Below are 6,184 nucleotides of genomic sequence, written 5' to 3'. Positions count from 1 at the left end.
TGCCCAAATGCTAGCATTTGTAATTCTACTATTTCCTGCTCTCTCTTTTTACTGTTTGGGAAATATAGACTTAGTTTACTACCTGAATTACTGGTTTTAGATATTGTATAGAGGTTTTCTTTTATCATTTCTCTTAGGACAAGCAGTATTTCTTATAACATGTAGTCAGTACTATTACTCTGTTGTTGTCATTTCAAAAATTTCCTTTTCCTTTCACTTGATTTTAATTCCCTTTGCAAATCAAATCAAGGCTTTTATGGTGTGTTATTAGTGCCATAATTGTTTTCTTAGGAAAGCAGCTTGACAGAAACCACTCACTAAATACATTAAATTTGGAAATGACATGTCACACTGCACACATTCCTCATATCAGTTTTCTGTATCTTGAAATTTTCTGCTGTCTGGTCAAATGGCTCTAAGCACTATGGGACTTAACATCTGAGTTCATCAGTTCCCTCTGCTGTCTAGTCAATTCTGTTTTTTCCTTGACACCACTTCACTGGAAATGGGTAAGCTATTTAGTATAGCTAGTTGTGCACCGTAGACATGTCATTCACCACTGGATTAACAAGGAATAACTTACTAGCTAAAGAAGACCTGTTTTGCATTGTTTTTATTTTAATTCGTTTTCTGCAGACATTTCAGATAACTCAAGAACATAATAAAAGTGAACATTCATAAAGTCGTAGATATATTAGTACGTCACACTAAAAAAAAATACTCAAATCCACTCAAGTATTTGACAATACACTAATTGAAATAAAGTACTCTGCCAAACACATCTTTATAGAACATTGAGAACATTCCGAAACATTCAGGAACTTTCTAAAACATTCTAAAATGTAGAACATTTGAGAATATTTTAGAATATTCAAAAATATTTGTAAAAGCTCAACAACACAGATAAATCTCAAAGCTTTTCCCTTAAAATATGCACTGAAGCAAAAGAGGTGGAATATGTCTTGGTGAACACCATATTGTGATAGCAAGCACTTAAAACGCTCACATCTCCAGAAACACAACAGCGGAACCAAGCATAGTACCCAACACAAAAACCAGTAATTGGCAGTAGGTGGTTATATACATTAAAAGAATCAATGTTAAAATACAGAAATTATAAAACTACACTAAAATCATCATATTCTCTATGCAAGTGTATTTAATTTAGTGACAAAACTTTGCTTTTTTTCATGATATTTCATAATTAACAGAATTGTCATAATATTTGATTATCAACTACATATGTCCTCCATGAACCATGGACCTTGTCGGTGGGGGGAGGCTTGCATGCCTCAACAATACAAATACCCGTACAGTAGGTGCAACCACAACGAAGGGGTGTCTGTTGAGAGGCCAGACAAACGTGTGGTTCCTGAAGAGGGGCAACAGCCTTTTCAGTAATAGCAGGGGCAACAGTCTGGATGATTGACTGATCTGGCCTGTAACACTAACCAAAACGGCCTTGCTGTTGTGGTACTGCAAATGGCTGAAATCAAGGGGAAACTACAGCTGTAATTCTTCCCGAGGGCATGCAGCTTTACTGTATGATTCAATGATGACGGCATCCTCTTGGGTAAAATAGTCCCCCATTCGGATCTCCGGGCGGGGACTACTCAAGAGGATGTCGTTATCAGGAGAAAGAAAACTGGTGTTCTACGGGTCGGAGCGTGGAATGTCAGATCCCTTAATTGGGCAGGTAGGTTAGAAAATTTAAAAATGGAAATGGATAGGTTAAAGTTAGATATAGTTGGAATTAGTGAAGTTCGGTGGAAGGAGGAACAAGACTTTTGGTAGGTGAATACTGGGTTATAAATACAAATACAAATAGAGGTAATGCAGGAGTAGGTTTAATAATTAATAAAAAATAGGAGTGCATGTAAGCTACTACAAACAGCATAGTGAATGCATTATTGTGGCCAAGATAGACACGAAGCCCAAACCAACTACAGTAGTAAAAGTTTATATGCCAACTAGCTCTGCAGATGATGAAGAAATTGATGAAATGTATGATGAGATAAAAGAAATTATTCAGGTAGTGAAGGGAGATGAAAATTTAATAGTCAAGGGTTACTGGAATTTGACAGTAGGAAAAGGAAGAGAAGAAAACGTAGCAGGTGAATATGGATTGGGGCTAAGAAATAAAGGGGAAGCCGCCTGGTAGAATTTTGCACAGAGCATAACTAACACTTGGTTCACGAATCATGAAAGAAGGTTGTATACATGGAAGAACCTTGGAGATACTGACAGGTTTCAGATAGATTATATAATGGGAAGACAGAGATTTAGGAACCAGATTTCAAATTGTAAGACATTTCCAGGGGCAGATGTGGACTCTGACCTCACTCTATTGGTTATGAATTTTAGATTAAAACTGAAGAAACTGCAAAAATGTGGGAGTTTAAGGAGATGGGACCTCGATAAACTGAAAGAACCAGAGGTTGTACAGAGTTTCAGGGAGAGCATAAGGGAACAATTGACAGGAATGGGGGAAAGAAATACAGTAGAAGAAGAATGGGTAGCTTTGAAGAATAAAAATAGTGAAGGCAGCAGAGGATCAAGTAGGTAAAAAGACGAGAGCTAGTAGAAATCCTTGGGTAACAGAAGAGATACTGAATTTAATTGATGAAAGGAGAAAATACAAAAAAGGGAGTAAGTGAAGCAGGCAAGAAGAAATACAAACGTCTCAAAAATGAGATCGACAGGAAGTGCAAAATGGCGAAGCAGGGATGGCTAGAGGACAAATGTAAGGATGTAGAGGCTTATCTCACTAGGGGTAAGATAGATACTGCCTACAGGAAAATTAAAGAGACCTTTGGAGATAAGAGAACCACTTGTATGAAGATCAAAAGCTCAGATGGAAACCCAGTTCTAAGCAAAGAAGGGAAAGCAGAAAGGTGGAAGGAGTATATAGAGGGTCACTGCAAGGGCGATGTACTTGAGGACAATATTGTGGAAATGGAAGAGGAAGTAGATGAGGATAAAATGGGAGATACGGTACTGCGTGAAGAGTTCGACAGAGCACTGAAAGACCCGAGTCCAAACAAGGGCCCGTGAGTAGACAACATTCCAGTGGAATTACTGACGGCCTTAGGAGAGCCAGTCCTGATAAAACTCTACCATCTGGTGAGCAAGGTGTATGAAACAGGCGAAATACCCTCAGACTTTAATAAGAATATAATAATTACGATACCAAAGAAAGCGTGTGTTGACAGATGTGAAAACTACCGAACTATCGGTTTAATAAGTCACGGCTGCAAAATACTAACACGAATTCTTTACAAACGAATGGAAAAACTGGTAGAAGCTGACCTCGGGGAGGATTAGTTTGGATTCCGTAGAAATGTTGGAACACGTAAGGCAATACTGACCTTACGACTTATCTTAGAAAATAGATTAAGGAAAGGCAAACCTATGTTTCTAGCATTTGTAGAGTTAGAGAAAGCTTTTGACAATGTTGACTCAAATATTCTTCCAAATCCTGAAGGTGGCAGGGGTCAAATACAGGGAGCGAAAGGCTATTTACAATTTGTACAGAAAGCAGATGGCAGTTAAAAGAGTCGAGGGGCATGAAAGGGAATCAGTGGTTGGGAAGGGAATGAGACAGGGTTGTAGCCCATCCCCGATGTTATTCAAGCTGTTTATTGAGCAAGCAGTAAAGGAAACAAAAGAAAAATTCGGTGTAGGTATTAAAATCCATGGAGAAGAAATAAAAACTTTGAGGTTCGCCGATGACATCGTAATTCTGTCGGAGACAGCAAAGGACTTGGAAGAGCAGTTGAATGGAATGGATAGTGTCTTGAAAGGAGGATATAAGATGAACATCAACAAAAGCAAAATGAGGATAATGGAATGTAGTCGAATTAAGTCGGGTGATGCTGAGGGAATTAGATTAGGAAATGGGACACTTAAAGTAGTAAAGGAGTTTTGCTATTTGGGGAGCAAAATAACTGATGATGGTCGAAGTAGAGAGGATATAAAATGCAGACTGGCAATGGCAGGGAAAGCATTTCTGAAAATGAGAAAGTTGTTAATATCGAGTATACATTTAAGTGTCAGGAAGTCATTTCTGAAAGTATTCGTGTGGAGTGTAGCCACGTATGGAAGTGAAACATGGACGATAAATAGTTTGGACAAGAAGAGAATAGAAGCTTTCGAAATGTGGTGCTACAGAAGAATGCTGAAGATTAGATGGGTAGATCACACAACTAATGAGGAAGTATTGAATAGGATTGGGGAGAAGAGCAGTTTGTGGCACAACTTGACCAGAAGAAGGGATCGGTTGGTAGGACATGTTCTGAGGCATCAAGGGATCACCAATTTAGTATTGGAGGGCAGCGTAGAGGGTAAAAATCGTAGAGGGAGACCAAAAGATGAATACAATAAACAGATTCAGGAGGATGTAGGTTGCAGTAAGTACTGGGAGATGAAGGAGCTTGCACAGGATAGAGTAGCATGGAGAGCTGCATCAAACCAGCCTCAGGACTGAAGACAACAACAACAACAACAACAACAACAACAACAACAACAACAACAACAACTGGAAGCACTTGTCGAAAGTGTCCATTACTTCTGTTCATTATCTTTGTTTTTTAGTGCTCTAATATTCCAATACACAATAAAAATATTATTCAAAGGAGTTTCCTTTGGGCATGACGTTTCATCTTTCTGGTCCTACTTTAATACCGTTTGTCTCAAAGAGGTATTTAACCTAAAACAAGCTTATTGCATATACCTGTAATCACAGCAATTCTATCATCTATGACTGGTTCATCTCCCTTATATTTTTAGATTTCAGTTCAGCTATTGCATCTTTCCTCCTCATGTCTTCTGTAGCCTTGTCTTCCAATAGCGGCAACTGCTACAAACCCACCCAAAGTCAACAGCAATCTGCTTTAGTTCTTGGTTTTCTCACCTAATGGGCTTGTTTATACAGGGTTAATTTTGTTTAAGCATGTCCCCAAACTACAAATACCTGGTTCTATTCATTCAGATGCTTACGCAGTATCTTAATATCCTCTACTACATGGTCAAGGCCAGCACTAGGTTTTACAATACTTATGACCTGGCTTCCTGTGTCCAGTTTTTTCTGAAAATGTTGGCTTCATCCCCATGATGGTTCCTCTTTTTTTACTCAGCTTAGTTTCTGACCAATCTCTTAAATTATCATTAATGGTCCTTTTGTGTCCTATTTCTTCTGCAACTTACGAGGCTTCTCCCCTTTAACAAATGACATACTGTTACATATTCTTTAGCTCAGCCGCCACACAACTGACTATCCAAATATTCTATTTTCAACCTTTCCTGTTACCTTTTCCCCACACCTCGCTTCCCCCCCCCCCCCCCCCCCCATTTCCCACCCCACTCTGTTTCATTTTTCAAGAACTCTCTCTTCCAAAATAGAAAAAAAAATCTTCGTCTCTTGTTCTGCAATCTTTATGAGAGGAACTGACATGGAATCATTTCTTCCATTTCACTACATTCATCTGAGCGAAACGACAAAACACAGTCCCCACCACACACAACCCCAAACTTAATCAACTTCCGGTGACATGCACAGTTGCCAATAATGATCATACTTCTGTAAATAATTACACTGATGTGTGTTTTCACATACTGAAGTTCCATTACAGTTGATTTATACTCACAGATACACAAACAAAAAAGGTCTACCAGTCGCATCTTAACACTAGATAACCTATAATAAATTTAACGATGATAACCTATAATAAATTTAACGAGGATAACCTATAATAAATTTAACAGATATCAAATGTGAATTAATCTCTGTACATAAAAACTAAGTACTCAAACTTAGCCATGTAGGTGAAATAGAAATGCAAACAAATAAATAAATAAAGATGAAGTTAATCATAAATTTAAACCTGAGTGCATTATTTTCCATCTAACAAACTTCTGTATTATAAATTGGAACAAGGACAAACATATTTATATGCTGTGTAACAGAGGAAATTAACTGTTAAAACCCAACTGACAGCTAAACTTTACCAAGTAATTAATTTGCACAAGCCAAAGTGATCTTATATTCCAGAATGGGTATCACACTTACACTTTTAAAAAGAGAAATTTATACGATGATAATATATACCAGCCACTATGGCACCTGAAAGGCATCTCAGTGGCATGGCTCCTTTCCACAATGTTTTAAAGTAGCAGCATTTGAAGG

Source organism: Schistocerca gregaria, chromosome 4 (assembly GCF_023897955.1).
Source record: "Schistocerca gregaria isolate iqSchGreg1 chromosome 4, iqSchGreg1.2, whole genome shotgun sequence".
NCBI lineage: Eukaryota > Metazoa > Arthropoda > Insecta > Orthoptera > Acrididae > Schistocerca > Schistocerca gregaria.
This window is presented reverse-complemented; position numbering follows the sequence as displayed.